Source organism: Oncorhynchus clarkii, chromosome 20, assembly GCF_045791955.1.
Source record: "Oncorhynchus clarkii lewisi isolate Uvic-CL-2024 chromosome 20, UVic_Ocla_1.0, whole genome shotgun sequence".
NCBI lineage: Eukaryota > Metazoa > Chordata > Actinopteri > Salmoniformes > Salmonidae > Oncorhynchus > Oncorhynchus clarkii.
The window spans coordinates 55,724,478-55,735,414 of record NC_092166.1 but is presented as its reverse complement, the minus strand read 5'-3'; positions in this window follow the sequence as shown (position 1 = coordinate 55,735,414).

Here is a 10,937-nt window from a genome sequence, read left to right as displayed (position 1 = left end):
GGAGACAGAATAAAAGAAAAGAGAGAGGGAGAGCAGTGGGGAGACAGAATAAAAGAAAAGAGAGAGAGAGAGCAGTGGGGAGACAGAATAAAAGAAAAGAGGGAGAGAGAGCAGTGGGGAGACAGAATAAAAGAAAAGAGAGAGAGAGCAGTGGGGAGACAGAATAAAAGAGAAGAGAGAGAGAGCAGTGGGGAGACAGAATAAAAAAGGGGAGAGAGAGCAGTGGGGAGACAGAATAAAAGAGGAGAGAGAGAGAGAGAGAGAGAGCAGTGGGGAGACAGAATAAAAGAGGAGAGAGAGAGAGAGAGAGAGCAGTGGGGAGACAGAATAAAAGAGGAGAGAGAGAGCAGTGGGGAGACAGAATAAAAGAGGAGAGAGAGAGAGAGAGAGCAGTGGGGAGACAGAATAAAAGAGGAGAGAGAGAGCTGTGGGGAGACAGAATAAAAGAGGAGAGAGAGAGAGAGAGAGAGCAGTGGGGAGACCGAATAAAAGAGAGAGAGAGAGAAACAGTGGGGAGACAGAATAAAAGAAAAGAGAGAGAGAGAGCAGTGGGGAGACAGAATAAAAGAAAAGAGAGAGAGAGAGCAGTGGGGAGACAGAATAAAAGAGGAGAGAGAGAGAGAGAGGAGAGAGAGAGAGAGAGAGAGAGAGCAGTGGGGAGACAGAATAAAAGAGGAGAGAGAGAGCAGTGGGGAGACAGAATAGAAAGAGGAGAGAGAGAGAGAGAGCAGTGGGTAGACCGAATAAAAGAGAGAGAGAAAAACAGTGGGGAGACAGAATAAAAGAAAGAGAGAGAGAGAGCAGTGGGGAGACAGAATAAAAGAAAAGAGAGAGAGAGAGCAGTGGGGAGACAGAATAAAAGAGGAGAGAGAGAGAGAGAGAGAGAGAGAGAGAGAGCAGTGGGGAGACAGAATAAAAGAGGAGAGAGAGAGCAGTGGGGAGACAGAATAAAAGAGGAGAGAGAGAGAGAGAGCAGTGGGTAGACCGAATAAAAGAGAGAGAGAAAAACAGTGGGGAGACAGAATAAAAGAAAAGAGAGAGAGAGAGCAGTGGGGAGACAGAATAAAAGAAAAGAGAGAGAGAGAGCAGTGGGGAGACAGACTAAAAGAGAAGAGAGAGAGAGAGCAGTGGGGAGACAGAATAAAAGAGAAGAGAGAGAGAGAGCAGTGGGGAGACAGAATAAAAGAGGGGAGAGAGAGAGCAGTGGGGAGACAGAATAAAAGAGGAGAGAGAGAGAGAGCAGTGGGGAGACAGAATAAAAGAGGAGAGAGAGAGAGAGAGAGAGAGAGCAGTGGGGAGACAGAATAAAAGAGGAGAGAGAGAGAGAGCAGTGGGGAGACAGAATAAAAGAGGAGAGAGAGAGCAGTGGGGAGACAGAATAAAAGAGGAGAGAGAGAGAGAGAGAGAGAGAGCAGTGGGGAGACAGAATAAAAGAGGAGAGAGAGAGCAGTGGGGAGACATAATAAAAGAGGAGAGAGAGAGAGAGCGAGAGCAGTGGGGAGACCGAATAAAAGAGGAGAGAGAGAGCAGTGGGGAGACAGAATAAAAGAGGAGAGAGAGAGAGCAGTGGGTAGACCGAATAAAAGAGAGAGAAAAACAGTGGGGAGACAGAATAAAAGAAAAGAGAGAGAGAGAGCAGTGGGGAGACAGAATAAAAGAAAAGAGAGAGAGAGAGCAGTGGGGAGACAGACTAAAAGAGAAGAGAGAGAGAGAGCAGTGGGGAGACAGAATAAAAGAGAAGAGAGAGAGAGAGCAGTGGGGAGACAGAATAAAAGAGGGGAGAGAGAGAGCAGTGGGGAGACAGAATAAAAGAGGGGAGAGAGAGAGCAGTGGGGAGACAGAATAAAAGAGGAGAGAGAGAGAGAGAGCAGTGGGGAGACAGAATAAAAGAGGAGAGAGAGAGAGAGAGAGAGAGAGAGAGCAGTGGGGAGACAGAATAAAAGAGGAGAGAGAGAGAGAGAGCAGTGGGGAGACAGAATAAAAGAGGAGAGAGAGAGCAGTGGGGAGACAGAATAAAAGAGGAGAGAGAGAGAGAGAGAGAGAGAGCAGTGGGGAGACAGAATAAAAGAGGAGAGAGAGAGCAGTGGGGAGACATAATAAAAGAGGAGAGAGAGAGAGAGCGAGAGCAGTGGGGAGACCGAATAAAAGAGGAGAGAGAGAGCAGTGGGGAGACAGAATAAAAGAGGAGAGAGAGAGAGAGAGAGAGCAGTGGGGAGACCGAATAAAAGAGAGAGAGAGAGAAACAGTGGGGAGACAGAATAAAAGAAAAGAGAGAGAGAGAGAGCAGTGGGGAGACAGAATAAAAGAAAAGAGAGAGAGAGCAGTGGGGAGACAGAATAAAAGAGGAGAGAGAGAGAGAGAGAGAGCAGTGGGGAGACAGAATAAAAGAGGAGAGAGAGAGCAGTGGGGAGACAGAATAAAAGAGGAGAGAGAGAGAGAGAGAGAGAGAGCAGTGGGGAGACCGAATAAAAGAGAGAGAGAGAAACAGTGGGGAGACAGAATAAAAGAGGAGAGAGAGAGAGCAGTGGGGAGACAGAATAAAAGAGGAGAGAGAGAGAGCAGTGGGGAGACAGAATAAAAGAAGAGAGAGAGAGAGCAGTGGGGAGACAGAATAAAATAAAAGAGAGAGAGAGAGAGCAGTGGGGAGACAGAATAAAAGAGAAGAGAGAGAGAGAGCAGTGGGGAGACAGAATAAAAGAGGAGAGAGAGAGAGCAGTGGGGAGACAGAATAAAAGAAGAGAGAGAGAGAGCAGTGGGGAGACAGAATAAAATAAAAGAGAGAGAGAGAGAGCAGTGGGGAGACAGAATAAAAGAAAAGAGAGAGGGAGAGCAGTGGGGAGACAGAATAAAAGAAAAGAGAGAGAGAGAGCAGTGGGGAGACAGAATAAAAGAAAAGAGGGAGAGAGAGCAGTGGGGAGACAGAATAAAAGAAAAGAGAGAGAGAGCAGTGGGGAGACAGAATAAAAGAGAAGAGAGAGAGAGCAGTGGGGAGACAGAATAAAAAAGGGGAGAGAGAGCAGTGGGGAGACAGAATAAAAGAGGAGAGAGAGAGAGAGAGAGAGCAGTGGGGAGACAGAATAAAAGAGGAGAGAGAGAGAGAGAGAGAGCAGTGGGGAGACAGAATAAAAGAGGAGAGAGAGAGCAGTGGGGAGACAGAATAAAAGAGGAGAGAGAGAGAGAGAGAGCAGTGGCGAGACAGAATAAAAGAGGAGAGAGAGAGCAGTGGGGAGACAGAATAAAAGAGGAGAGAGAGAGAGAGAGAGAGCAGTGGGGAGACCGAATAAAAGAGAGAGAGAGAGAAACAGTGGGGAGACAGAATAAAAGAAAAGAGAGAGAGAGAGCAGTGGGGAGACAGAATAAAAGAAAAGAGAGAGAGAGAGCAGTGGGGAGACAGAATAAAAGAGAGAGAGAGAGAGAGAGAGAGAGAGAGCAGTGGGGAGACAGAATAAAAGAGGAGAGAGAGAGCAGTGGGGAGACAGAATAAAAGAGGAGAGAGAGAGAGAGAGCAGAATAAAAGAGAGAGAGAAAAACAGTGGGGAGACAGAATAAAAAAAGAGAGAGAGAAAAACAGTGGGGAGACAGAATAAAAGAAAAGAGAGAGAGAGAGCAGTGGGGAGACAGAATAAAAGAAAAGAGAGAGAGAGAGCAGTGGGGAGACAGACTAAAAGAGAAGAGAGAGAGAGAGCAGTGGGGAGACAGAATAAAAGAGAAGAGAGAGAGAGAGCAGTGGGGAGACAGAATAAAAGAGGGGAGAGAGAGAGCAGTGGGGAGACAGAATAAAAGAGGAGAGAGAGAGAGAGAGAGAGAGAGCAGTGGGGAGACAGAATAAAAGAGGAGAGAGAGAGCAGTGGGGAGACATAATAAAAGAGGAGAGAGAGAGAGCGAGAGCAGTGGGGAGACCGAATAAAAGAGGAGAGAGAGAGCAGTGGGGAGACAGAATAAAAGAGGAGAGAGAGAGAGAGAGAGAGCAGTGGGGAGACCGAATAAAAGAGAGAGAGAGAGAAACAGTGGGGAGACAGAATAAAAGAAAAGAGAGAGAGAGAGCAGTGGGGAGACAGAATAAAAGAAAAGAGAGAGAGAGAGCAGTGGGGAGACAGAATAAAAGAGGAGAGAGAGAGAGAGAGAGAGCAGTGGGGAGACAGAATAAAAGAGGAGAGAGAGAGCAGTGGGGAGACAGAATAAAAGAGGAGAGAGAGAGAGAGAGAGAGAGAGCAGTGGGGAGACAGAATAAAAGAGGAGAGAGAGAGAGAGAGAGCAGTGGGGAGACAGAATAAAAGAGGAGAGAGAGAGCAGTGGGGAGACCGAATAAAAGAGAGAGAGAGAAACAGTTGGGAGACAGAATAAAAGAGGAGAGAGAGAGAGCAGTGGGGAGACAGAATAAAAGAGGAGAGAGAGAGAGCAGTGGGGAGACAGAATAAAAGAAGAGAGAGAGAGAGCAGTGGGGAGACAGAATAAAAGAGAAGAGAGAGAGAGCAGTGGGGAGACAGAATAAAAGAGGAGAGAGAGAGAGCAGTGGGGAGACAGAATAAAAGAAGAGAGAGAGAGAGCAGTGGGGAGACAGAATAAAATAAAAGAGAGAGAGAGAGCAGTGGGGAGACAGAATAAAAGAAAAGAGAGAGAGAGCAGTGGGGAGACAGAATAAAATAAAAGAGAGAGAGAGCAGTGGGGAGACAGAATAAAAGAGAAGAGAGAGAGAGCAGTGGGGAGACAGAATAAAAAAGGGGAGAGAGAGCAGTGGGGAGACAGAATAAAAGAGGAGAGAGAGAGAGAGAGAGCAGTGGGGAGACAGAATAAAAGAGGAGAGAGAGAGAGAGAGAGCAGTGGGGAGACAGAATAAAAGAGAGAGAGAGAGAGAGAGAGAGAGAGAGCAGTGGGGAGACAGAATAAAAGAGGAGAGAGAGAGAGAGAGCAGTGGGGAGACAGAATAAAAGAGGAGAGAGAGAGCAGTGGGGAGACAGAATAAAAGAGGAGAGAGAGAGAGAGAGAGAGCAGTGGGGAGACCGAATAAAAGAGAGAGAGAGAGAAACAGTGGGGAGACAGAATAAAAGAAAAGAGAGAGAGAGAGCAGTGGGGAGACAGACTAAAAGAGAAGAGAGAGAGCAGTGGGGAGACAGAATAAAAGAGAAGAGAGAGAGAGAGCAGTGGGGAGACAGAATAAAAGAGGGGAGAGAGAGAGCAGTGGGGAGACAGAATAAAAGAAAAGAGAGAGAGAGAGCAGTGGGGAGACAGAATAAAAGAAAAGAGAGAGAGAGAGCAGTGGGGAGACAGACTAAAAGAGAAGAGAGAGAGCAGTGGGGAGACAGAATAAAAGAGAAGAGAGAGAGAGAGCAGTGGGGAGACAGAATAAAAGAGGGGAGAGAGAGAGCAGTGGGGAGACAGAATAAAAGAGGAGAGAGAGAGAGAGAGAGAGAGAGCAGTGGGGAGACAGAATAAAAGAGGAGAGAGAGAGAGAGAGAGAGCAGTGGGGAGACAGAATAAAAGAGGAGAGAGAGAGAGAGCAGTGGGGAGACAGAATAAAAGAGGAGAGAGAGAGCAGTGGGGAGACAGAATAAAAGAAAAGAGAGAGAGAGAGCAGTGGGGAGACAGAATAAAAGAAAAGAGAGAGAGAGAGCAGTGGGGAGACAGAATAAAAGAGGAGAGAGAGAGAGAGAGAGAGCAGTGGGGAGACAGAATAAAAGAGGAGAGAGAGAGCAGTGGGGAGACAGAATAAAAGAGGAGAGAGAGAGAGAGAGCAGTGGGTAGACCGAATAAAAGAGAGAGAGAAAAACAGTGGGGAGACAGAATAAAAGAAAAGAGAGAGAGAGAGCAGTGGGGAGACAGAATAAAAGAGAAGAGAGAGAGAGAGCAGTGGGGAGACAGAATAAAAGAGAAGAGAGAGAGAGCAGTGGGGAGACAGAATAAAAGAGGGGAGAGAGAGAGCAGTGGGGAGACAGAATAAAAGAGGAGAGAGAGAGAGAGCAGTGGGGAGACCGAATAAAAGAGAGAGAGAGAGAAACAGTGGGGAGACAGAATAAAAGAGAAGAGAGAGAGAGCAGTGGGGAGACAGAATAAAAGAGGGGAGAGAGAGAGCAGTGGGGAGACAGAATAAAAGAGGAGAGAGAGAGAGAGCAGTGGGGAGACCGAATAAAAGAGAGAGAGAGAGAAACAGTGGGGAGACAGAATAAAAGAAAAGAGAGAGAGAGAGCAGTTGGGAGACAGAATAAAAGAAAAGAGAGAGAGAGAGCAGTGGGGAGACAGAATAAAAGAGGAGAGAGAGAGAGAGAGAGAGAGAGCAGTGGGGAGACAGAATAAAAGAGGAGAGAGAGAGCAGTGGGGAGACAGAATAAAAGAGGAGAGAGAGAGCAGTGGGTAGACCGAATAAAAGAGAGAGAAAAACAGTGGGGAGACAGAATAAAAGAAAAGAGAGAGAGAGAGCAGTGGGGAGACAGAATAAAAGAAAAGAGAGAGAGAGAGCAGTGGGGAGACAGACTAAAAGAGAAGAGAGAGAGCAGTGGGGAGACAGAATAAAAGAGGGGAGAGAGAGAGCAGTGGGGAGACAGAATAAAAGAGGAGAGAGAGAGAGAGAGAGAGAGAGCAGTGGGGAGACAGAATAAAAGAGGAGAGAGAGAGAGAGAGAGAGCAGTGGGGAGACAGAATAAAAGAGGAGAGAGAGAGAGAGCAGTGGGGAGACAGAATAAAAGAGGAGAGAGAGAGCAGTGGGGAGACAGAATAAAAGAGGAGAGAGAGAGAGAGAGCAGTGGGTAGACCGAATAAAAGAGAGAGAGAAAAACAGTGGGGAGACAGAATAAAAGAAAAGAGAGAGAGAGAGCAGTGGGGAGACAGACTAAAAGAGAAGAGAGAGAGAGAGCAGTGGGGAGACAGAATAAAAGAGAAGAGAGAGAGAGAGCAGTGGGGAGACAGAATAAAAGAGGGGAGAGAGAGAGCAGTGGGGAGACAGAATAAAAGAGGAGAGAGAGAGAGAGAGAGAGAGCAGTGGGGAGACAGAATAAAAGAGGAGAGAGAGAGCAGTGGGGAGGCAGAATAAAAGAGGAGAGAGAGAGAGAGCAATGGGGAGACAGAATAAAAGAGGAGAGAGAGAGCAGTGGGGAGACAGAATAAAAGAGGAGAGAGAGAGAGAGAGAGCAGTGGGGAGACAGAATAAAAGAGGAGAGAGAGAGCAGTGGGGAGACATAATAAAAGAGGAGAGAGAGAGAGAGCGAGAGCAGTGGGGAGACCGAATAAAAGAGGAGAGAGAGAGCAGTGGGGAGACCGAATAAAAGAGAGAGAGAGAGAAACAGTGGGGAGACAGAATAAAAGAAAAGAGAGAGAGAGAGCAGTGGGGAGACAGAATAAAAGAAAAGAGAGAGAGAGAGCAGTGGGGAGACAGAATAAAAGAGGAGAGAGAGAGAGAGAGAGAGCAGTGGGGAGACAGAATAAAAGAGGAGAGAGAGAGAGAGAGAGAGCAGTGGGGAGACCGAATAAAAGAGAGAGAGAGAAACAGTGGGGAGACAGAATAAAATAAAAGAGAGAGAGAGAGCAGTGGGGAGACAGAATAAAAGAAAAGAGAGAGAGAGAGCAGTGGGGAGACAGAATAAAAGAGAAGAGAGAGAGAGAGCAGTGGGGAGACAGAATAAAAGAGGGGAGAGAGAGCAGTGGGGAGACAGAATAAAAGAGGAGAGAGAGAGAGAGAGAGCAGTGGGGAGACAGAATAAAAGAGGAGAGAGAGAGAGAGAGAGAGAGCAGTGGGGAGACAGAATAAAAGAGGAGAGAGAGAGAGAGAGAGAGAGCAGTGGGGAGACAGAATAAAAGAGGAGAGAGAGAGCAGTGGGGAGACAGAATAAAAGAGGAGAGAGAGAGAGAGAGAGAGAGAGAGCAGTGGGGAGACAGAATAAAAGAGGAGAGAGAGAGCAGTGGGGAGACATAATAAAAGAGGAGAGAGAGAGAGAGCGAGAGCAGTGGGGAGACCGAATAAAAGAGAGAGAAACAGTGGGGAGACAGAATAAAAGAAAAGAGAGAGAGAGCAGTGGGGAGACAGAATAAAAGAGAAGAGAGAGAGAGCAGTGGGGAGACAGAATAAAAGAAGAGAGAGAGAGCAGTGGGGAGACAGAATAAAAGAAAAGAGAGAGAGGGCAGTGGGGAGACAGAATAAAAGAAAAGAGAGAGAGGGCAGTGGGGAGACAGAATAAAAGAGGAGAGAGAGAGAGAGAGAGCAGTGGGGAGACAGAATAAAAGAGAAGAGAGAGAGAGAGCAGTGGGGAGACAGAATAAAAGAGAAGAGAGAGAGAAGTGGGGAGACATAATAAAAGAGAAGAGAGAGGAGAGAGAGAGAGCAGTGGGGAGACAGAATAAAAGAGAAGAGAGAGAGAGAGACCAACCAGTGCATGCAGCAGAAAGAAAGAAGCAGCAGAGCTCTGGCGGAAAGAGGAAATATTGATCCCAAATTTAATTGGCTCCCCACCATCAGTGAGCAGCAGCCTTATGCCCACAGGCTGGTAAATAAACCCTCCAATCTGGCAACCTCTAGCTCTCAATATGCAGTGTTCCCCATTTATAATAAATCATGTTATTTCCATTTTAAATACAAGTATCTTCTTTAAACTGCAACAGAAATGTGTTTTCAAAGTAGCCTTGACTTCTTTGTGCATAACAGTATGAAAGCCTTCAAACGTGAAATGCCTCTTGGGCTTCTTTATTTGTGTTTTCAAAGAAAATCTACTTTAGGGACAATAAATGGTATTTGATAAATGCACGCAAGCGGAAACAAGAGATCCAGCCATCATGAAGTCTCATTTCTGTGTAAGTAAGACCTTCTGGTCATGTCCTTTTTGGTTCTCTCTTTCTCTCTACCCTCTCTCTCTGTCTTTTTCTCCCTCTTTCCCCAAAGGTGCAATAACAGTTGCGGTTCATGATGTTCTGAGATAACAGAGATGTTCATCTACCTTCTGAGTATTCTCTGCCTCACCACTACTGTTAAAATAATCATGCCCTTCGAATCGTGCAGAAATCACATTTCTTCATGTAAGTCTACCAGTTCTTGGAACTAAAACAACAATACTGAGAAAAATCTCCAGTGTTCTGATTCGAAACCCTGTATCCAAGCCATTGTCTGCATCCCAAATGGCAGTATATTCCCTATTTAGTGCACTACTTTTGACCAGGGACCATTGGGAATAGGGTGCCATTTGCAACAAAGACATTTTTCATAATGTACTTGGAAGTAATCCCAATGCCTATTTATTTGGCACACTGATAACTCAGTAGTTGCTAATTGTTAGAGGTGTGATTCACACATCATGCTCGCACGTTATCAAACACCTGTTGATCACAGATAGCAACATGAGAGAACGCTGTGCCTGTGTGTCCTCTGCTTAGTCTAGTGTACTACAGTCACCAAAGCGTTCCTGGGCTGTATTGAACTCTGTAGTGCTAGAAAGAGGCGGTGCCAACATTCAGAAAGGGAAATGATAGATGTAAGAAAAGGCTTCCATAAAACGTTATTGGATCGTCTCCCATCTCTACCAGTCGGATTTGGCTGACGGCGGATAAAAACACATCTTAATATCCCAGTGCTGAGGACTTGGCCCGGCCAGCTAAACTGTTTCTCATTTTCTGTACACAACATAGAAATACTACAATAGCACACCATAGAATCCATACAGACATTACACAACCACTCGTTGAGAGGGTAAATATTACCACCATGTTATTACCTGGGGTTAGAACAAAACAGGCAAAGCTGAAATAACAGCTAAGAACAACCTGCCTGCCTATGTCACCATGAATGGGAAAAGTCATTATCTTTCCCCAGAACAGGGCTGCTGTGTGCTGGGAAAGGACAGTTATGAGGACCAGGGGATAGGAGGGTTGGTCCTCCCCTGGTCACCCAGGCACAGTCTCAAAGATCAATCAGGAACGCATCACTGCTAAGCAACACAATAGCACTGCATGGCAGGCGTCGCTAAGCAAGCTGCTCATATAGGCTGTGCCTTCTACTGGTTTGGCATGCACTGGATGGCCGTCCACACGCATGTACAAACACACAGTCACACATACAGACTAGACGCATGCTCACACTCTCTCTGTCTCTCTCTCTGGCTGTCTCTCTCTCTCTCTCTCTCTGTCTTGCTTACACATACGCACGCACACTCGCTCACTCACAGACACACACACACATTCCTATGTGAGACCAGCTGGAGCCCTGAGGAGGCGATAGGGGAGGCAGCTCTTTTCATTAGAGGAGTGGCACGGATGATTAAGCGTTCCCCAGCCCACATGCCTGGTTGGCCTAATCGATGATTGGTAATTGGACCTGTAGGGAGGCGACCACCGAGGCGACCAATGGCGGAGAAAGGAAGGCCCTCTGGTGTGAAATGAAACAAATGACACCAGCAGAGGGGGGGGGGGGGGGTTGGTTGAGGATGACCACTTACGTCAATGGCTCCTAGAAGTGAACCTCCCCATCCTCTCTTGTCTATAGACCTACTAGTCTGGTACTGTTTCAACACATCAACGTCTTTGGGCTGTTTTGGTTCACAATGACCCAGACGCTAAACGGGCCTTTGCGTTTTTCTTTTTTTTTGACAGGGTACCAAGGACGAGCGGTGGCGATGTACAGATCCAATAGAAAGGAGATCCATATACAATTGCTATGTGCAGTTACATTGTATGTTCTCATGGAAAGGGTTCGTCAATTAGTTACAAGCGACAGAAGTGTGAGACATTGTGTAAAAAGTTATTTCAAAATAGCCTCCTCACCTCAGTGTAGAATGGAGAAAGTGGTTATTTACTCATGTATGTGAAGAATTTGGAAAAGAGACAGAATATCCACAGTCCACGATTATGATCAAATTGGAAGGGTAAACATTTTACGTGATAGCCAGACATGTTCTGTACCCACATAGCCTATGGGCAACCCCTCCTTCAGTGACCATAGCCTAATCTGATAATAATTTAATAAG